Genomic DNA, 24,386 nt, shown 5'->3' on the forward strand with positions numbered 1-24,386 from the left:
GGAAATTTTTCAAGAAAGTATTGTCAACTAAAATCATACCATGACGTCTTTGTCATATCCTGTTTTCGCTTTAACATTTTTTATTAATTTTTTGTTCATTACCAAAATATTAATATTTACGATTAACTCTGCGGCAAATAACGGTCGGTAAAAAAACCTTCCACACTAAATGCAAAATACTGAGGCAATTTGCCAGCACGATACTTAATTGCAAAATACCGAACAAACATATCCACGCACTGTGTATAGTAAAAAAACTTACTAGGTCACCGATGTCCTAATGCTAAAAACTAATTAAAAGTCTCCTTCCCTTAATTACATTCTAAAGCACAATTCAGCGCTCAATATTAAAACTTACTTTTACTAGTTTTTACTTACTTACTTAGTCCATTATTTTTCAAATGTTCATTTTTGAGTCTGTTTTTTTTTTTCGACTTCCTTTAATTAGATTTCGTTTGAAAAATACGCTTATATTCCCAACATCAGTGGTATATTATCCTCGGAAGAAATTATTAATCATCTACTCGAACTAGACACCAACCTCATCTTTTAAAATGGAATAGACGACGGAAATTCCGAAACTTTCTGTGTAAAACATGTTGTAGTTTTTTCAGCAATTTTGGAGGAACAAAATATTTTTTCAAAATTTTGCAAAAGCATCATAATTTTAATTAACCATGGTTGATGATTCCAGATAAAAATGTAAAATTTTGTTCACAGCTTGTCAATAGGCTGCTGTCTCATATCATAGGAGATTAAAGTCATCTCATATAAGGTGTTTACAAGAATATTGTATATTTTGTTTTTGAAGTTGAAAGCAAAAATTGCATTGTTCTGGTTTTTTGCTTTTAACTCAAAAACGGTTCAAATTAGGTATGGTATGTTACATTTGTGGATCAAGAATGAATCTTTCCTTTTAATGCCGCAATGAAATATATACATAAAATTTACATATTTTACAAAATATGCATTTAATTTTGCAAACACCTTATATGTGTATATATAACTTAAATCTCATATCATGATGTAATACAGCAAGTTAAAAAATAGTTATTTATTTCCCCCAATTTTCTAAAAAATAAATTTTATCTTCAAAACAGCTCAAGAGTTATATTAGAAGTTACATAGAACGTTTTATAATTTCCATAGAACCTAAAAGTGTAAAAATATACAGCGCTTTCCGTTTAAAAAATGTAAATCCTATGTATAGTGGAATATTTAAAATACTTAGTTCTAATGTAATAAAAAAAAGAGAGAGACAACTTTTTCAATTTAATTTGAATGACTTCAGAAATCAATACGATAATAATGTTGACCCTCGACGCCATGCGCTAAAGTTCCCGCTTATACACCTACAAATGAAAGTTAATCTAATCCAATCCAAAGGCGAAATCCCCAAACCTGCAGACAGCCAGGCTGTTTGTCAAGATCGACAATTTGATTCGGTCACAAGATTTCGTTAATTGGTAATTCACGCTTTGCGCACGGGTTTCGTCCGTTTCCCTGTTTGTTCCTTGTAAATCGGAAGCCGATTGTTTGTCCCTTGCTCTGTGATTATCGGTTTTCGATCAGTCTTCGTCAAATCACGTAAGCGGAAGGTGTCCCCAACTGGTGTTTTCGAAATTAGTGTATTATGGAACAAGTTTCATAAACGCCACTTTAGTCACGAGTTTCATTTGGCACAAGCGAGGCGGGTGTTCGATAAATAAATGTGCAAAAAAGTTTATCAACAAGCTGCATACTATACTTTTTCTACCACTAGTTTTTGGCTACATATTAGTAGGGCTTAAAATCTTTCGAAAACATCGGATCAGTCCCGAACCCGTGACTAAAGTACCTGAGGAAACGTGCGAAGCATTTAACGAAGCAGACGCGTTAAAATGACATTTTGCGCACGCCTGATCAGTGAATAATTAGGTGATTTAGAGTCTCTACTACTACTAAGTGGAAAAAGATATTTATTTACAAAATGCTTATCTAGATCATGATTCAACCAAATTTGTCTTCATAGCGACGTTTCAATGTCTTATTAGTACATCCTCGGGGTACTACTAAACATATAAAGCACCTAATAAATATTTTAAGAAATATTTCAACTGAATAAAAATAAAAAATGAACATATAAATATTATATACTTTTTAAATAAAATAAGAAAACTTGAAGCACAATACGCAAATATTTTCTTTCTTCAAGATGAAGAAGGAAATAAAAACTATTATACAGGAAGATGAGAAAGTAATCTCAGTAATATATTATGTATTTAAATAATAATAACACATTATTATATTATATTATAGTTACTATATCTCGTTTTATATATTAAAACTGTCCATATGTATCTATATATTGATCATATCGGGAACTAGTCGCCCTTTCTAGCTCATTTATTAATAACACAAATAAATTACCTGCACCCAGCGGCAAACTTAATCATTATTAACAATAACATCGTCTTTTAAAAATAATTCACATTTGCAACATTCAGTAAATAAAAAACAAAACAGAACGCCAGTTACCGTCCACAAATATCAGACAGTGTAGTGGTGTAGACAATATTGCAGTTGAAAAAATAGCACATGCGAGGCATGAAAATTCTAGGAGCGTTAAGACAGTTTTGATGAAATTAGAACAAGATTGACTTTGTCGTTGTTTTTGAATTTGCGAAAATGGAACATAGTTGTAACACACACCATTGCAAATCACACAGCAAAAAAAGATCCGAAACGTGTTCAAAAAAGCAATAGAGCCAAATTTTGTGGATTAAAAGTGCTTCATTATGTTGATACACCTGCAAGAAGTTGCAAATGCCTTGGATCAAAATATACAGATCGATTCACTATATACTGACTATGCAAATAATCTTATTATCATGAAAAATTTTCTTACCGAAAGAAAACAATATGTGGTTTTTAATAATTATGAGTGATCAATGTATGATGTCTTATCAGGAGTTCCGCAGGGTACTAATTTGGGTCCGTTACTCTTCCTCTTTTTATAAATCAACATAGTAAATGTGTATCCTCTGCAGATGATTTTAAATTTTACGTTAGAGTACACTCAATTCGGGATTGTCACAAGCACAGGAAACTTAAAAGGGAATGAAAAAAAAATGCATGGTTAATACATTTTGATATATTCCTAAAAAATAAATAACAATAATTTAAAGAGGGAGGAGTTAGTTGGGGACCTGGGATTGCACCTCGATTAGAAATTGACATTTTCAGATAATTTGGAAAAAACTATTAGCAAATTCTTTAAATGCTGGATTTTTTTATCAGAAATTGCAAGAAGCTGAGAAATTCTAACGTAATTAAAATTTGAAATACCGCAACTTAATAAGGGTCAAGAAGAAGAAAACTCTTTCATCGTAGACAGATTTGATTCGAATACATAATATGACAATCTCTCCGGCAAAGGCGTTTACTACAATATTGTATGATTTTGTCAAATTGATAATGCCTTACTGCTTACTAACAATTTATTATTTCTACTCCCGTTTGTTAAATACCTAATTACCCACCAATCTAGCGTGAGGGAAGCATCACTTTACCACGTCAGTTTCGTTTCCCATGAATCCAAGCCACTTTGGACATTTCCGGGATTTTACCGCACGGATTTGGGAGCAATCGGATGTTTTTGGAGATATTTCCCACGCTTTGAATTTTGACGTTTGTCAATTCTGACGATTATGTCAGTGAATGTATTCGTGTTGTTCTGCGAAAATGTACCCAAAAACTAACGGCCGTAGAAAAAGTATAGTAGGCAACACACGTCCGGTAAACTTTTTAACTCACTCGTTTATTAAAAACTCGCTCCGCTGCGCTCCGCTCGTGTCAAATAAACTCGTGAGTCAAATGCCGTTTACCGCACTTGTTGCATAATATACTATTTGTCTGCTCCAAGGACATATTACTAGACACACCGAAAATTGTTTCTATTTATCTAGGGCCAAAACAAATATAATGTTTTTCCCCATTATATAGAATACAGCATTTTGTGAACTCTATTGACAGATAAATTGAATTTTCTAATAATAGTATTTCTATTAATAGTTTTGATCGATTTTTCGCTGAAACAAAATAAAGCATAAAATAAAGAAAAAGAAACAAATACCTGCGTAATAACTAACTAAGCTTCAACCATAAAATCGATAAATGCGATAAAATAAAAGGATTTTATAAAGTTTCTAGTTCTTCCCGGGCCTGGTCACACTAAATTATTGTTAATTAAGTTAGCGACACAAATTTACACGTTCCATATTAGTTATTAGAAAATGCCGTTTTCACTCCACAAATTTATTTTTTTTTGTAGACACTAAAAAGGAGAAAGGAGAAGAAAAGAAAAAGAAATTACCAATTTCTTTTTATTTAAGTATATGTTGTATATTTTGGTTGTTGGTGTTCATATCTTTTATAGTTTCATGTAAGGGTCGAGCAAAATAATTAAATTTTGCACGTTCTATATTTACATAACTTATAATTAGTACTTCATTATTGTATGCTGTATATTTAAGAACAATTATACTTCTATCTAAAACATTAACTCAGAAACGCAGCAAAAATCTACTCCCACTTCGAAATTTATTTTGTATGGTTCTGGTTCATTTTCCCCAAAGTCTAATTAATCAGGCCGCACCGGCCGACTTACCTAACAAAAATTCCGTTTGTTGACTTGAATTATAACCGGAAATAAATTTTACGTTTTAATCCCATTATCAGAAAGTTTGACCGCGCCCGTTTGCCAGAGGCGGGGCGGAACCGCACTGTCGTCGACTCCCGCACTCCCTCGTAGAATGAGGGGGTGCGATGGGATAGCGACGTATAATTAGGGACGCTAAGCGTCTGCGGCCAACGCGAGACATGTCACTTCTGGGACTTATGGCCTACGAGGGAGCGAATAAAAGGGGAAAATCGTGGCTATATCTAAATAGCCATTGGTCGTTAAGAGTTAGCTGGGTTCCTTGTATGGAAAAAGGCAAAATAAGTACTATGCCAGAAGCAAGAGAATTGAAACTCCGCTTCTCATAAAGTTCAAAAGTCATTTCCTCATCGTCCTCAAAGGTAACAAACTAATAAACAAATATTGAAATAGAATGATAAGAAATACAAATCCAAATAAGTAGTACGACAGTGGATATAATGGAAATTAAAGCTTTCCGCGATTCTTGCAAAATGTCTGCCAAACGCAAGCATACGATGCGTTTTTATTTTCAAAAAATATAATCACAAAATGCTGGTTAAACATGAACTGTGTTGTAATGTTTGCTGTAAAATAAATCATTCATATTTTATAGAGATTATTAATTATGTTTGTTTGTAGATAAAAAATAACTTCCTATACTCTATGCGAGTATGTACATGGTATTTTTTCATATTTGCGTTCCCGCCTACAGGGGTTAACGGAAGTCATCGAAAAAAACTTTTAATACAAAAGTTGTATTGTATCTTTTGCAGTATTATCTTTTAGACTTGTAAACAGAAGTAAATGCGCATCGCAAAGTTGTTTTATTTTTATATATCTCTATATATTCCTGTTATGACGAAAATCATTTTTTTAAATGATTTCAAAAATATATAGACTGTTGATATTTGGATAAGCCGTTCTTAAATTACTTAAGTTTAAATTTTTGATCAACTAAACAAACAGATGGTAAACAAGTTGGCACCGCGTTTCGCAAATTGAAACCTTCAGTTAGGAAAATGGCTTATTCAGAGTAAGAAAAGCTTCAAGTAGTTCGTCTTTTTTGTTTCAATAAGTATTATTGGTTAATACTAAAAATTTTAAAGAACATTATCAACAACAAATGATAATAAAACCGATAACAACGATAATTAAACGAAGATTAATGAAAATAGAACGTGAAGGAAATTACATATGTTTTCTATATATCCACCATGATTTCCCAAACATTTTATAATATCTCATTTTATAATGAATTGTATTAAAAATAAAGTCTGTATGATTTCTATTGAGGCAGAATATTTCTTGTTCAATTCTTTGACTCAACACTCGTATATTTTGAGGAAAATATCAAGGCCTTCCAAATACTTTTCAATGTTATTTTGAATTAAATATAAATAACGATTGCCCGTCAGATATCCATCAAGAAAAATCGGTCCCATTATTTGGTTGACCAGCACGCCACCCCACACAAGGACCGATCTACGACCCTGTATTTTATGTGGGTTTTCACTTGCCTAATCATACTTATTTTTCTGATTAAACATATCTGCTGTGTTAAAGATTTGCTTCATCAACAAAAATAATTTTTCCCAAAAAAATTGGGATCCGCTGTTATATGCTTCAACATTTCTTGACAATATTGTAACTTTTGAATTTTATGGAACGAAACTGAATATTTCTATATAAAGAAAAGTGACATAATCGGTCACACTGCATGCATGGCCAACTCGATCAACATCTGTTTAGTTAGTCAAAAATTTAAACTTAAATAATTCAAGAACAGCTTATCCAAACGGCAACAGTCCATATATTTTCGAAATTAGGCGAAAAACATCTTTCGCCCTAACAGAAAATATATAGGGTATATAATTTAAAAATAAAAAATATGTTACTGTTTCTCAACTTTGCGGTGCGCACTTGTTTTGTTTTACAAGTCTAAAAGAAAATACTGGTGACTTCCATTTATGGTCTGTTCATAGATATAAGAAAGTGACCAATTGCTTTTGAACGGATTATCCAAGGGTGGTCATTAACATACAATGCAACAAGATTATTACCTTAATTAATAATTAAAATTAATAATTAATAATTTCCTTAATTAATAACAATAATCTTGTTGCATTGTATGTTAATGACCACCCTTGGATAATCCGTTCAAAAGCAATTGGTCACTTTTTATATCTATGAACAGATCATACCCCTGTAGGTCGGTGCGCAAATAAAAAAAATAACTCTGCACTTACTTAATTTTTCTTCACGTGGCAGTCAATAAAATCGAGAGCCAAAATGCAAATGGCGTGAGGAGAAACGATCCGTTTCTATTAGTCCATATCGATATTGTCGCCCGGACGTGACCAAAATGGCAAACGCCCAAACCAGGTGCCTGTCTGCGTCTTCGCCTTATCTCACGTCCCTAATTTCGGACGTTTCAGAAGTGGGATTTATGGCACTCTCGACTGGAAACGAAAATACTCCGGACACCACTTCCGGCGATTTTACTGCAGCTGAGTCCTCCATCAATTTTTTCACCCGAAGAATCGAATTTGGAGTTAACTCCAGACCATAGGCAAACCCGCAATATTATTAAATATTATTATTATGTCTATTAATGTCCATTATTAAATATTATTATTATTATATTATCATTATTAAATAACGACCGTTTAACAACATTTACATTCACTTTCCTTCTTTGTTTAAAATTTAATACGAAGAAAAGCGTCATTTCGTGCTTTTTCCATTTAATTAGCGAGATCCTTCAGCGGAATAAATTGGGTATTTACTTAAAGAATTATAAATCGAGCATGGCCTCTTCTAAAATTCGATTCCTCAAGTTTTCCTTGAAGTTTCGAATAAAGTTTCTCTTCGCTTTGAGCCGGATAAGTTAAATGTTTGAACTTTCCGTATTATTTCACCGAATCTGTGTAAAGTTTAAATTTACATTGCCCTGTATAATGAGTATTTATATAAGATATTATAATTCTAGGAATACTACATAAATCTTATGTAGCTAACGTCGAATTTATCTTTTTGTTTCAATTATGGGTTTGAATAATTCAAATCTCTTTTTTTTTATTTGATCTGATTTCCGAAGCACAGCTTTATTGTTGCTCGTATTTTTCAATATTGCCAGTGATAAGATACTATTCATATAACAATTTTTAATTGCTTATATTTGTTACATAGAACTACGATTTTTTTTGTGAACTGTGGTTCTTTTAATAGTATAAACATATTTTTGAAAGCAATATTTTTCAAATTAAAATTTTGTTCAAGTTCCCTATTAACTTCCACGCAGCCAATCACAAGCTCACTTTCGTGGAGATAAGAGCTTGAATACCAGTTGCTGTCCCGCTTCATGAAGAGGACATCTTGGTTATCAGATAGACAGCAATTGCCGGGTCCATCTGTCCCCGCCCGTCGGTAAGAACTTCAGTTCTCAAGTTTGTGACCTAATCATAGGTTACTATCATCCGCCAGTTATAATATTTGTTCATAACTGTGATAAACGGAACACAGACGCATTAAGTATCATTAAGAAGTTTTTTTTTTGCGGTTTGTGTGTTTGTTGTTGTTATCATTTATTCAATTTAACTTGTTTCGATTCTACCGGGTCCGCTCAATAATTTTTGATCTGTAATATGGATCCCAAATTGTGTGTCTGTTGCTCCAAGAGCGTTGTCAAAGGGCATTCAGTCATTCTTGATTTGCGTCAGCTCCTACGAAGCGAGAGTCATTACCTCAAAAAAGTGTTTAACGTGGTGCTGTAACGATTGCGAGAAGTTAGGAAACGATATTACTTTTTTAAAAATGGTCGTAGTTGCTTGGCAAGCTGAGGTTGTGGAGCTACAGTCGGAACTAAAATAGACCAGACCAAGTGTGGACAATAACATTTCTGAGCCTATCTTTGAGGAACTTGCTTCGGAATTGGAGGATCGACAATCCCGAAAAGGCAATATAATTATGTTTGCTACGAATGAACCAGGTGGAAATTTAGCACACGAACAAAGCTGTCAGCAGGATCTGCTTAAGTGAAGGAAATACTCAACTATGTCGCTGCTGTGTCCACTGATCCTATCATAATTCATAGATTGGGGAAGATTTAATTCGGGTAGCGGGACGCCACGTCGGTTAAAAGAGTTTTCAAAATCCAATAAATGCAATTAGTGTACTTAAATCCCCTAAAAAATTGAAGAACTCAACAGATTATAATACTGTTTCAATCTCATCGGCCAGGAAACCTTGGTTGAAAGTTTACCATCGCTTACTGAAGTCCCAACTAGAGGAGGGGAAAGAAAATGGGGGGAAGGTGGATTGGGAAAGAAAATGGGGGGAAGGTGGATTGGGAAAAAATACATACGAGGCACGCTAAAGATTGTGAATTTAAACTAAATAGAATACCCAATATAATTTGTGATACTATCATTTGCTATGTTAACGGAATAAATGCGAAATCTCATGAAATCATTAATACCACCTCTTGCGGTGAATTGAACATTGTGGGGTTTACTGAGACTTGGCTATACAAATCTTCCCCCATTAACATACGGTTTATCGCAATGTCTAGAGGAGGTGGAGTACTACTTGGTGTGCATAAGGAACAGGTTCTTTCAGAGAGAATCAATATGTCTCCGTTGACTGGTATTTCTAACGCTGTTGATTTTATCGGATGCAAAGATTGCTGTAAGTCGATCTTTTCAGTTCAATGTTTTTGTTTTGTACATACCACGATCAGCGCTGAATAATGATTTTGAGTCGTTTATGGATTGTTTTTCGGTGTTTGATATCAGTAAAAATAACATAATTCTTGGCGACTTCAATGTTCCGAGCTTCATTTTAAATACGCCTAATGACCTCCGATCCATTTCGACCATTTATTTTTCAGAAACAACAGGTCTTGAACAATATAACAATGTAGGCAATAACATGAATCGTTTGCTGGATATTGTACCATTTCATCCCCCACTCTTAATTAGCGTAGACTTAAGACAGTCTAATCAGTCTACAGAGTTTGGACTGTGTGGTGACTCCATTAACTTTAGAAAGGCAAACTTTCCTCTAATGTATGATAAGCTGGATACTGGATTGGTCACCTGTTTGTGATGTTTCTGATATGAGTGAGTCCCTAAATTGTGTTTATTATACTCTTAATAACTTACTTGAATCACGGGTTCCACTTAATTAAAGATATTATTATACAAATCCTTGAAAAAGAAAAATTTTTTCGTGCTTATAAAAATAAAGGCAGTCCTTTGTTGCTATCTAGATTTAAAACACTTAAGGGTCAAATCAAAACTCAAGCAGTGAAAGCATATAGGGAGTGCTTAAGGAATATCGAATTGAATATACTCAAAATGTTGGTCATATATTCAATCGAAGAGAAATAGCTCCAGAATCCCATACTTGTGGTCTTATGGTGGTGAATCTTTTAAGGAACGCCCAAACCATAGTAGTTAGTTCGGTCTATCTTCCCTCTGATAAGAATTATACAGGTGTGATGAATTTTTCAGTGCATGACCACATTGTTGAAGTTACCGAAAGGCAGGTAATTAACGCCAGCAAAAAACTGAAAGATAAGCCAACAGCCGGTACCGATGGCATCCCTAGCTTACTCACTTGCTCACATATTTAATACAATTATCAAATCGTGTACGTTTCCTGAGTTGTGAAAGACTGCCAACGTTATTCGCGTTTTTAAAAAGATGACGCGAGTGTAATTGAAAATTATCGGCCCATATCAATTTGCAAATTTTCTAAAATCTTGGAAATTATAGTTTGTGACTGTATTTATTCTGGTCTTAAGAATAATATTAGTCTTGAGCAACACAGTTTTGTTTCAAATAGGTCGTACACAAGCAATTTGGCAACGTTGTAGTCATAAAACTTGCTGAAATCCTATCTATTAAATCTTAGACATCTTGATCAACACGAGGTGTTTAGCTCCCCAGTAATTCGTCCCATGTCGAGGGTAGCACAAATTTGAAATTTAGGATCTCTTCTTTTTATCATCTTTATTGATGATCTACTTGGTAAGTTGAATTGTAATAAATTAGTATTCAAAAATCTATCGCACAATTAATTCTAACGAAGATTGGACAACATTAATGTCATATCAGAATAGTGTCTAGTTAATAGATTAGGTTGAAATGTTTCGAAGTGTAACGCGCTTACTTACTCTAGAAAGGGGAACATAAATTTATTCAATTACTTAATAAATGGAATTGTATTGCATCGATTAAGTGAATTAAAAACTTGGGGATTGTCGATTTTTATACCTCATATTGAGCAATTACTATCATCGGCGTCAAGAGCGTAATAAGAAGTTGCCGATACTTCAACTATTAGAATTCTCTACTACTTCTCTAAATTAGAACATGGGTCATTGGTGTGGCGTCCAATACATCAATGTTATATCGATAACAGTTGATCCAGACTTCTAAAATACTCAGCTTTGAAGGTAGGTTCGGGGTCGGTCGGTGATCTCTGGAGGTTAGAAAGGACATGAATTCTATAAAATTTCTGTATGGGCTTTTGCATGGTACTGTGAACTCTGAGTGACTTTTAAGCAAAGTAATATTTTACGTCCCCAGGAATTGAAACCAGATTTAGACCTAGGCCAAATGTTTTATATCAGTCGCCAATTTTGTTTACGTGTGCTAACTGTTTCAGATATATGCGATATTAATGCTTATGCATTTTGTGTGATTGTTGACTGTTTTTTGCTTCCTTGGAGTGCGTGCTTCCTTGTAGGTTTTACTGTATTCTCATTATTTTTCTCTTATTTGTATATTTTCTGTAATTGGGTGTAAACCTGTTGAAATAAATTTGCTTATTATTATGAAAAAAATTAAAGCTTTCCTAAACGTGAAGTTTTAATTTCCCTTGCCTACGACCCATGCCATGATCTAAGTAAGATTTGTGCCAACAGCTGTGCTTCATTTTAATTTTCCCGAACAATGTTTGCTAATGGCATTACCGCGACGGCAAGCAAAAAAAAAAAACAACGTCGGCCCCGTTCACTTTGATACTTTGCAGCGGACGTCCCCGGACGTGTAATAAGATCCGACCGCAACCTAATTAATACCTGAGCGCCGCGACGCAGCCGGGCGTCTTCGCCGCCGCCGACCGACGCCGCTTAATTGCAAACGGCGGGTTCCGGGACCCCCGACCGTGCCGTCCGTACATTATATTTAACCTATGTACTGAAATATGCGACAGACTTGTGTCTTAACGGCGTGGCCATTATTTACAAAGGTCACTATAATAAATAACGCAATAAATAAATCCTATGCGCGTTTATAATTTTTTTTTATTCGCTTACCTGGTTTACCACAGAGGAAAAGATTGATATGTTAGAAAGTTACATATCGAACAAAAAAAAACGGATCCTGGCACTTGGACATTATATAACAAAATTCCCAGAAAAAAAGATCCTCGACAGGAATTACCAATACTTTAGAATATATGGAACTTTGAAGAAAGGAAAAAATAGACGTCATCATATTTTGAATTATATTAACATTTTTTTGTATTTTGCATAGATCCCTGAAGATTCAACCCGAAATGCGCCTTTAGATCGAGATGTGAAAATAACAACGCTTCGAATGTGCCTTGAAATAAACAACTGGAAGTTCTAAAAATTCTGTCCAGTGTAGAAAATAGAGCAACGGGATTACAACATCAGGTTAGATTTTTATCAGAAAAAGGTTATAATCAGAAAAGTACCCATTATCGGAGCAACAAGAATAATAAAAAACATTTTTAAGTTACAAGATCAAGTAGAACCTCTGTCAAAGCATGGTGCGCCACTTCGAGCTTCAGAATAATAGGTCCAGTATTTTTTTTATCAGTATTTAAATCCCCAACGCCACTTAGAGCTTTTAAATATTATCCATCCCTTTGTTGAAAATGAAATGCCTGAAAAGGAACGACGAAATTTAATTTAGCAGCAAGATGGAGCTCATTATCATAGAAGTCAAGAAATTAGCACATATTTAAATGCACATTATAGAGAATAGATTGGGGAGAATGATAGTTACGCCTGGCCTCCAAGGAACCCTGACTTAACTCCCCTACATTTTTTTTTATTTCTAAAATACAAACCGTCTACTATCGAGGAACTTAAACGTCGGATAAGAGAAGGCATCGATTATTTAAATGGTACTGAATCTAATAGAAATAATGCCTTTATGTATTTAAAAACCCTTTATACTACTTGTATTGTAAGCTATTATTTTTTTTATTGACCATTCGTTAATAAAATATTCACCAACGTTATCGGGTATCCTTATTCTATATAAATAATGCATATATAATCGGCACGATTATGGTCAACTATGAAATGGTAAATCACTTTAGCACTTGCTTTGTTCAAACGCCATCATAGCTACCTTACACTAACTGAACCTATATGGCAACAGCATATTATTTGTGATAGACAAATGTTTAAAAGAAAATATTTCAAAAAGTAAAAATATTAGGCATATACAACCTTATATAAAATTGCCTTAATTTTTAATGCTAAATATGACAACATTATAAAAACAAGTAGTTTTTATTTTAAAAAAATATTTTCCATTATTTTTGGCATACCCTGTATTAATATGTATCAAAATTTCTTATGAAATCCGTTATTCAAGTCCTTTGTGTAGAACAAAACTCTCACTCAAGTGAAATAATAAATGGTTCCGAATGAAGAAATTGACAGATATTTTACGTCTTGCAAACGTCACTTTTCGCATAAAAAATTAAAAATGTCAAAAACGGTTAGACATTATACATAAAAATAGTCGAGATTTTTTAAAGAATTCAAAAATGAGGTAATATACTAGATGTTCCATTTAGAATAAGAAAGTTGATATTCGCCCACGAAAAATTAAACACCCTATATACACAACATTAAAATAAATTGAAGGTTCGTAATACCCCAATTAACGTTTGTATTTTACATTTGGCTCCATCCCGTATGGTGAGATAAGGTAGTGTCCCAATATAAACTTCCCACCCTATACATGTGTTTCATAGATTACACAAAAGCCTTTGACTGCGTCAAATAAAAGAAATTACTGAGCATTCTTAAAAGTTGAGGCCTAGACTCCCAAGATTTTAAAATTATCCAAAAGTTGTATGAACATCAAATGGCGTCAGTAAGACTAGAAGGCTCCGAAACAACAACGATACCCATAAAATGTGGAGCAATACAAGGGTGTGCGCTGAGTCCTATGTTTTTTAATATGTACTCAGAGTTGATACTTCAAAGTGTACTCGAGGGAGCAGAGGACGACATAAAGGTAAATGCTAGATTGTTGAACAACTTGAGATACGCCGATGACACATTTATGATTGCTGACAGCTCTGAATACCTACAAAGACTGCTAGATAAGATATGATATAAGACAAAGGTATGGTAATCGTAATCGTAATCCAAACCAACGCACGAACATAACTGTAGATGGAACACCAATAGCAAGAGTCTCGAAGTTCAGATATTAGGGCAGTTGGATCATTGAAGACCTAAATCCTGATGAAAAATTACCTAAAGATGCGAAACCTTCTCTGCGACAACAGTCTAAAGCATTCACACAAAACGTAACTTCGTCAAATGCTACGCGCACTCCACACTTCTTTACGGTGTTGAGTCATGGACATTAAAAGTAAACACAAAGGTATATCGTAATGGCGTATCGCAGAATATTAAGGATACAACAAACTACAACTACAAACACAGTTTCTAAATGGGATAAACTAAGAGAAGCTATGGAGGAGACAAGCAGAACACTTTTATCACAGGACTGCGTAAAAAAAGCAACATTAGATGACCGATGAGATCCTCGACATGATAGAGGAGGAAAGACGATATAAAGACAAAACTCAACCGAAGTACCAGGAAATCGCAAAAGGCGAAAATAAAAGAACCAAACAAATGCTGTCTACATTAGAAATGTGATGGGATTGAACAAAGTGGCAAAATGTACAGCATGCACAGAAAGATCAAGGAATTAACAACTAAATTGAAAGTCATCAATTCCAACACGAATTTAATAGACTCGGAGGGAAATCTAATATCAGACGACCAGAAACTCGTGGATATATGCAAAAACATAGAACGGCTTTTTAACTAGAAGTGGGAAAGGCAATTTCGTCGCCAAAAAATGATAAATCACAGGCCCAAACAACATACAAGGTGCAATCCTGACACTTCTATACTGTTGATCATAGCCGTTCCAAAGGTTTTTGTAGTCATACGAACGAACGGAACGGAAAACATTGTGATCAATACCGCCTAATGAGCTCGATAAATCAATTACCAAGGCTCCTACCAAGATCATTCAAGTAGAATATACAGTAAATGTGAAGAAAAGATATCAAGAGTATCAGTTTGGTTTCCGGAGCGCGCTGAGTACAAAAAAGCCATTTTCAGTCTACAAGTTCTGATTCATAGATGCAAAGATGCGAATAAGAACGTGCATCTGAGCTTCATAGACTTCTCTAAGGCATGCGAGTTGCTTGGTAAAATGAACAGTGATGGAAAGGATCTACGTATGATACAATCTCTATTGAAATCGGATCCGAGGTAAAATTGTTAACTTGGCCAGCGAGCGAATAGCTATTAGCAGCAATACCGAAGCTTCCGGTACTCATGGGTTTGGCGATCGGGTGCTACCCAAAGATTTTAGGACACTGATATTGTGAGATTTTCTAGTTTTGATTCTTTCAGATGCGCTATTTTGTACATCGACAAACTTCTTCGGGTAGTGGATTATTAAACACTTGCTCTGCATGTTTCAAAATAAAGCCGTGATTAACGCGGCGTTACTCAAACCTGTTAGCATAACATACAATTTTAATTTTTTTTTTAATGTAATGATCATTGAAAAAGCTGGAGGAATCATAATTACATTATCAGATTACATATACAGTCCCACTACTTTCCCTGCAACCATTCTGACAAAATGTCAATAATTTATAAAAATGTGAATACTTTTGTTTAGGTAGTGTTCGAACACACTATAAATACAGTCCTAATACTACAACATTTTACAGAATTAATCCACCAAGTGAGGGGTGTCTGGGTATAGGCTGCCAAGTACGAAATTCCGGCCCCCTAGGGTTTAGAATAATTTATGTTTAATTGTACCCGTATATACTTTATTCGTGTTTCAGAAATTTAAAATGAGAGAGCGCAAACGCGAAGGGGCTGTATGAGTTCACATTATACTTCATAGTTGAGTTTCATTTAACGATTTATAAGCATTCATTTACCACGTCATGCGTGGAAAAAATCGATATTGTTATTTATAAAAACCAACTTAAGCATTAATCGACCTAATTCATTAACGTAAAATTGCCAGTCATTTACAAACGTACAAACAGTTTAGAAATACGTACTTTTCTTTAATACACCCGTTCCAACCATTTAAATTTTTGATAGTTTTGCCCTCACAGATACGCGCGCCATATTTACAGTTCATTTGATCTGTCGCAGTCTAATTAATAAACGGGAACTCGTTAATCTTTAATTAAATATATTAACAGAAAAAAGCACGTCAAAGCAAGCGCTGATGGCCGCACAAAGGCGGCTCGGAGGTCTCATTAATGTTTTAATATACCTACTTCAAAGTTTCCGAGGAAATTTGTTCCTTTTTTTTGGCCTTATTTCCAAGAAACTCGGAAAAAGCTTCCAACTTCTTTTCGATGCAATCATCAAGTTCGAAGGGAGTTTCGCCGATAGTTTTTCATTGAATTATTTATAGAAAATTATTTTGTTGTACCCATATTTCCATTTTTATATGGATGAGCTATAAAAAAAAATCCGGAATAATGTACCCCATCGGGAACTGCACATAATTACTGTTACTATTGCGCAAGTTTGATGATGTTATAAAATAAAATAAAAAAGGACGTACATCTTAAGTAAATGTTTGAGTTTTTCTCCAGCCTGATTTTGGCAAGCAAAAATGTCACACAGCACACAAATCGCACAAATCGCCCGGCACTACATCCTATACAGGGTGCTTTAAAAACGCCCCTCTAATTTCATAAATAATTACAGTCCAACACAAAAGTACAGTATTAAAAAATAGTGATAGTTTAATTAATAAACATGTACCTGAAAACGCTAGCTTTGTTTAGTTTTGATTATTAATTTCTTCGCAATTTACCTGACAATTCTAAAACGGTCAATGCGAAACCAAAACACCGACAGTTTCAACCGAACACGGCTATCGTCCATACGGAACAATCGCAATCGCATTTGATTAAGCGTGCATGGTCCGCAAACGGAAATAAAACTTTCCTCGTGGCACTCCCATTCTAGCCGAACTTGTTTATTGTCTCCTGTAATCTATTTTCCGCGGACGGGCTGCGATGTTGAGCGCAAACTAATTTTGATTTAAATGATATGCAAACGCCCGACGCAATGTTACGGAATACCGGCAGAGTAAAATCTCGAGTAACTTGTTTACATTGCGACGGCACAACGATTGCCGGAAGCTGGGAGAGTATTGTCGAAACGTTTTACGTCCTATGTACCAAAGTACTTTAGAGCTGTCAATTCCTTTGCCGTTAAGCGCCAGCATTTGCGTCGTTGCTGTTCGTTTGTTGAAGTATAACCAAAAAGAATGAATTTCATTTGAAGAAGATTGTTAATACTATTTACAAAACTTCTGGATTCTTCCTACGTCGGTTGTTGTTGAGTCGAACTTGCTAACGTTTCGCTAATCCTCCTGTTAGCTTCGTCAGAGCTTAACAGAAACTAGCTCGTACTATACTCTGTACCTGCTTATATATTGTTTAAGGTGGACGGAGCTAAATGAGGGCCATAAACACTGTCTCGGATGACTGATTCCCATATTGAGTCGCAGTTAAGATTTTTCGTTGGTAGAAGAACTGATTGCATACAAGAATTTTAGTTTCATTGAATAAAATTTTAGGTTGTGATTGTGTTTGGCAACTGGTGTTGAGTTTATTTGTCTTAGTCTTAAGGCTCTTTCATGTTCTTTAAGCCAAATTGATATTTTTCATCCGGTATCTCCAATGTATTCTTTAACGCATACCCATGGAATGTTGTAAACTCCTGACATCTCAAATGAAATTTTGTCTTTGACGGATGTTAAGAGATTTTTGGACAATGGTAAATCTGGTTTTAACGTTTCATTTCTTTAGAACTTTTAATATGTGGTCAGTGATGTTTTGAATGTAAAAAAGGCCAACAGTAGCAAGAGCGGGATTACTTTCAGGCTCATTGCTATTGGAAGGTTGTGGTGAAGTGTATTTTCTTTGTTATTTGACCTCATGGTCTAGTAGATTTTCTTAGAAATTTAAACTTTATACACCCTAGCATACGTTTTACCATCGAATTAGAAACTAATAATAACCTCCCATTCTTAGACGTTCCACTTAGACATAACGTCAAAATCAAATTTACCAAAAATCTCTCAATATCTTCGATCCGTCAAAGACAAAATTCCATTTGAGATTCCAGGAGTTTACAGAATTTCATGGATATGCAGCGAGATTGGTTTCAATGTATTTTTTCCAAGGACCTGCAAGGTAGCTCCCTATAATAGCAAAATATTACAACGAAATGAAATAAAGGAAGCTTCGCTCACATGCTAATGCACATGCGCTAGAAAACTTTTCGATTCTGATCTTCTCCCAAGCATACCGGGCTCGACGAAAGCCACATGTGAGCGCATGCGCTGTTTAAAATAAAAGTCTTATTTTTGGGTCAATTTTGAATACATTCTATTTGATGAAAACATTAATAGAACATAATTCAAGAAGTTTGATAAACGCCACTTTAATCACAATTTTGATTTGGCAAGATAGGATTGAGCACGAGCAAGTCGAGCACAAGCCAGTCTGGAACATAGACGGTCCAAAAATCAAAGGGGTAGGGCTGAAATATGACAGCAAAAACCAAAAAATGTCTATTCCAATGGGCAAACTTACAACATGTCCCAGATTCGTAATAATATAACAAGCGACAATAAAAGCTATGATAAAGTAACCCGCGAAGCCTGGTCTAGGAGCATGATTGAAAAAATGGATGGATTAAGAATCCCGGCAATGGTGGAAAAACATGCCAGGACAAAGGCCAAGGAATTCCTCCGAAGTCGATCGGTTAACTTTACAGCGGATCGACCCAGCAACAAAAGAAATGCAGTAAAAATACTGATAGATCTACTGAGAGAACACTGGCGGCTTAAGACTCATCTAAGAAGCATCCTAATGAGAGGAGAAGATAACACTAAATGCAGATTCTGTAAAAGAAGAGACAGCCATGTCAATGTGAAGGCCTATCGAGAGTGCGTTTTCATCTGCTAAACCAGAATCAAGCAGCCACCATCGAAACTGTGAAGTCTAACCAAAGAGACGAATCGTAGATAAAGCTCTATAGCTATGGAGCCAGTCACCATAGACACTCATACCCTATAATACCTCTCCTGTACCACCATATACCTCCACTACCCTCCTATACCTTCATAACTCCCCTATACCTCTCTAGTATACATCTTAAGTATAATCGGAAATATATCAGGCATATGAAGTAATTCAGGCCCGGGCGACGCCATACCTACTCCACAAGTATTGAAATAATGACATTAATAATATGTAATGGCATTAACACTCAAATTCGATAACTCGAATTGGAGAATGGGGAGCCCATTGTGGAAAACAAGAAAAAAAGTGGTACCAAATAAGAACTCAAAAAACCGGAATTAGGATAAATGCAATCTCGGGATCCTTGAAAGGTGACTCCACCTAATTTGAATCTTGAATCTTGAACGAGGAGTAATTTCCTGTTAGTAAATTTAGGAATTCTGTTACACCCAAATTTGTCGAAGAGTATTTCATTATAAAACTTCCTAAGAAATCTCACTACCAGGATTTGGATTACATAATGTTTCCTACCTTTCCTATGAAATTCCATAAATTTGATTATAGTGTCCTACGTCCATTTTCCCAAAAGAAATTATGGTGTACAATAGAAAGGTAAGTATTCCAGAGGAAATTGAAGAGGCCATAACTATAAGAGAATTACGGCGCACCCTCTTAAACACGGCGTCACGCAAAAATTAAGCTAGACACTAGAATCGCAACAGATATTTTTTTTGTTTAGTGAAAATAGGATAGTCACTCCTCCAGTAAATAGAACTGCATCCTGTTCATTGGTTTTAATCATGACTAAAACATTCTGCGACGCGAATAACTGCGCGTTGTATTACTCGCACAATATGGACGCGAAAACTAAATAGTGTATAGCGGAATGACTTATTCAATAAATGAACCTATTTGATGAGTCTTAAAGTTAATCTTTTAATCCATTACAGTTAATGTTGCAAACTTTATATACGACGCAGAAGAAATTAGATCCCAGTTGTTCTCCACCATTTTAACATTTTCCCCTTAGATAATTTCTTCTTTTAATTAGATCGACAATATCAACGGGTCATAATGTTTAAATAATATATTTCAGAGTATAAATTGTAACTTTGATTACGTTTAACGAAAATCTGCTGGATTCACTGACACCCAGAACAACTAACCGAATTGAAACAAAATCTCCAGAATAACGCGAGTCACAGCTTTAGAACAATCTGCATCCAATAAACGATATTTCGTCCTTAAACAGATAACTGGGGAAAGCGGGAAACCATAGGAAGGGTTCGACAAGATAAATGTCTGCGTCTAACCCACGGTTTGTCGGTTTTTTGCTGCGGACATGGGTCGGTTTTGGGCGTCGCGACGCTGTCCGTCGACACTGACGGACCTCTGTCGGTTCACCTCTCCACCCCCCCAGCCGACACGTTTCACCGTTTTATTTGTTTTCCTTTCGGTCTCCCGCAAACCTCCAAACGACTTTGAATAAATAACTTCATTTAGATCCCGATTAATATTCTCTCTTTTTTTTTCTGCGAGTGCCGTACTTTGGGTGGCAAATAAGGGAATGCCGCCCCGGTGGTTAATGGTCGGACGTGGGGAAGTAAAGGTCAAAGTCATTAAAATAAGTATGAGGAAGGGTTACGACGTGTGTTTGCGTTGTGTGTCAGATTGGAACCGGCAGAAGTCCCGTTCCGTATATAATTAAGGCGAATAATTACACTCGGCTTCGAATGTAAACAACGCTTAAATACGAGGTGCAGAATTTCAAATAAGCGATAAGATGATTTCGCCAAGGGGAATTTAAATGAAAGAATTAATTGTTTCATGAAATCCGGTTTGTCAACATACTCTCACTTGGCTCAATAAGACAAAGTGAAGATATTGCAATTGATGTATTTTTTTTTTAATTTTCCAAATCCGAGTTAATAAATAGCAAGAGTGTGAAGAAATCACGGTTTGAAATAAATATATAGTCCACTAGCAATAAAAGCAAGCGCCTAGAACTACTATTAGCAGTATTAGCTGGGATTCGGGTTGCCAACCAACAAGATTTAGACGGAACGCTCTCCCCCATTTCGACAAATACAAAATACATTAATTTAAATTTTAACTTTTTAATAGTCGGTATAATATTTGGATGAAAGCTTAGCTTAATTTTGTTTAGTTTAAAGTTTTAATAACATCATTTTGTTCAGTTTTTATTCGTTTTGTTTTGGAAAAATATTGTGAGAATTTATAAAACATCTACACAAAAATATAAATATAATATATATATATATATATATATATATATATATATATATATATATATATATATATATATATATATATATATATATATATATATATATATATTATATATTAAATTTTTGAGCATCCTTCACAAAAAATAACAGAAATAAAATTATATTTCAAGTCTTATGTTAGATTTTCTCCCCATATTTCTTTTTATACGTACCTAACAATAAAAAAAAATAAAAATTGTTTATATCAAGTGGTAATTGTCACATTATCATGGGCAGTCCTGGAAGCGGCCGTCAAACACAGGGTTGCCAACTTGACAACCGGGGCGCATCATACGAAGCGATTTGGAAACATCAAAAGAGCGCGAAAATTGTTTGGGGTCGGAAGTTTCGCTTTCGTTTTTGTTCCATAACAAGAAGTGCCTCCACCGCTTCTTCGTTAATTTTAAGTATATGAGCGACAGGAAATGGAAAGGTAACTTGAGAGAAGAGAGAGTGCGACTCCCACACATGATCGTATTACACTTTTTCTTTCGAGTATTTTTTATATTTCTAAATTTCGTTTCTAAATGGTGCTGTCATTTTTCATTTTCATAGGAGCATAGGTATAGTTAGAAAGATAACCCACAAAAACTGATAAACACTCCTAAGGCAGTATTAGGATTGATTTAATATGGAAAATTTTATGTTCATCTATAGTGTCAACGGAAAAAATGGTGAGTCCATCATCGACATTCATCACAATGAAAAGAAGCAATTCGAAGAAACCTTTTTTAGTTTAACGAGAAAATACCCAGATTGGACAGATTTTTGAGTGGACTTTTATTAATATCTAGTAAATTATTTTTATATATTATTATTATTATTACATAATAAAATATAAAAAAATGGTAAGTGCAAAAGTTAAGTTGTGGGATTTGTTGTACATTTGCAATATAATATTTCATTTGTTAAAATCAAATTTCTTTCTTGTATTTATGAACTGTACTTTGCAAGTGATAACAAGGGGCAAACTACCTAAACTGACCTAAAACCAGGTGCGGGTACCTGCATTTGATTAAAAGGAAAACATTTCGACGCCAAACTACTGAGTTCGCATAAATTCTTCGTGGATCGTTGTGTTGTCCTTTTGCTTGCATAGCGAGGTTTTGTTACTTAGTACCACATACAATTTAAATGCAGAACTAGATATCAACAAATTTTTTACCGAGGTTACGTTTTAATGATTAGTAGGAACACTATAATATTGCTGTAAGTACCGAGTTACCTGCGTCTACGTGATGATTAGATATGTATTCTTATCAATTATTTACTCTTTCAATAAATGTAAACATTTTTATAAGTCATATACCTGAACAAAGAAACATAACGCACTTAAAGCAATGATTCTAAAAATAATGTTGTGTCGTAACATATTTTTTCTTAATATTCTATTATTTCTTTATTTTTTAATAAAAATGCTTTACAGTACAAAACTACAGATATCACAAAAATATCCCTTAACACGTCAGCTATATATCGAAATTTTACATCAGTCACTTCCACAAACTCGTAAAAATTACATACACAAAAATGTCAAGGTCAAATTCCATAACTCGGATTGAAATTTTTCTACGTTATAATAAATGCGACAAATTGTTATATAGTTTATGCGGTATATCTCAGTGTATATCGCATCGGCTTTTGAGGGACCGTACCCCAAAATTGTTTAACGATTTTGTTACCTGCTGCTATTAAGTACACTGGTCAATACACAAATAATTTATTCATACTTGAGTGTACATGACAGGGGTGGGTATTTCTTCAATATTGATTATTAGGTATATTAATATGTCAGTTGATATATTAGACGAAGTATTCTAAAAGCTTTCTTACTTCGAAAGAGCTGCAAAATTGAGTACAGCACATTAGAAAATTGAGGAAGCTTGCATTTCCGTACAGAGCAACATAAATCCCATTATAATTAGTCGCAATGACGACTCTGACAGAGAAGCAGTACTAATTCCTGAAGCTGAAGTGCAAGATTAAAGAAAAATGAGGGCGAAAGAAATACTCCTGGCTCAAAATATTCGAGACTGGATAAACCTCGAGGTCAGAATGTAATTTTAAAATTGATACCTACATAAACAATACATTATCTATCTAATGCTTATATTATTAGAAAATGTAAAAGTTCATCAAACCAGATACTTTAGAGACAAACTTTACTAGTCTTGCATATTTTATCATTGGCAATAATGGATTTTAAATGGTACTTCCAGAATGTAATTTTGATATTGAATGGCATAAGGTTTGGTATATATTCTTGTTTCCTCTTTAAGGCAACACTCTGTGTTTAAAACTAGGCAACAGTTTCTAGAAAATATGGATAGGTATCTTTCAGCCAGTGTGATGCTTAACCGTATCCGAGCCACAATGCTTTTGAATTACGTCTTTCGTGAAAAAAAAACACTCCATGTCTTCTTCATGATTATAATTATATTATAATTTTTGGTAGCCAATAATATTTATGGCTAAAATCGTTAATCGAGCGGTTCGAATTTTTTACCTCAGCTTTTAGCAATAATAAACAAACAAGCAATAAACTTTACGAACTGAAAAACAGTTTTTTAAATAGACTGGGGCTTAGCTGAACGTTATACGTAATCCCAAGTTTAGCAAAGATTGAAGACCCTGCCACTGGTCTCTATATAACAATATAAATCAAACACGAAATCTACATTCAATACATAAAAAGATGAGCCGTAAATCCCCGATTACACTGAAACTGACCTTAAATTATCTGGCGAATTCTAATAATCTTTCGGCTAGAAGTTCACGCTAAACACTTATTTAAGTACACGCCAAAATTTATAGAGAAAAAACAACGTTAACAAACGTAATAATAAAATAACTATCAGTTTTTTTTTTGTTCGAAATTCTCAATGACCACGTGAAACTAAGGGCTTACGAAAATGAGCGTTCAGCGACGATCCAAACCCTACGCGGCCCGAAACATACTGAACCCGGCTTTTTGCGAAACAAGCGCCGCGGCGCAGATAACAGCGTCGAGACGCGGTCGTCGTAGAAAC

General features: G+C 34.6%; 2 protein-coding genes across 3 annotated transcripts in view; both read right to left on the bottom strand.

Moving 5' to 3' along the window:
• Window positions 1-24,327, bottom strand: part of LOC132699307 (putative uncharacterized protein DDB_G0282133) — a 299,329-nt gene extending 275,002 nt beyond the window's left edge. For both annotated transcript variants that reach the window (XM_060665947.1, XM_060665946.1), the window contains exon 1: window positions 24,088-24,327. The gene's annotated coding sequence lies outside the window, so the exon portion shown is untranslated. The remainder of the gene's footprint in view (window positions 1-24,087) is intronic.
• LOC132699313 (scaffold attachment factor B1-like) overlaps window positions 1-24,386 on the bottom strand; it is a 43,013-nt gene that overhangs the window by 11,285 nt on the left and 7,342 nt on the right. The window lies entirely within an intron of this gene.

Source organism: Cylas formicarius, unplaced genomic scaffold, assembly GCF_029955315.1.
Source record: "Cylas formicarius isolate icCylForm1 unplaced genomic scaffold, icCylForm1.1 PGA_scaffold_3__17_contigs__length_32017465, whole genome shotgun sequence".
Classification (NCBI taxonomy): domain Eukaryota; kingdom Metazoa; phylum Arthropoda; class Insecta; order Coleoptera; family Brentidae; genus Cylas; species Cylas formicarius.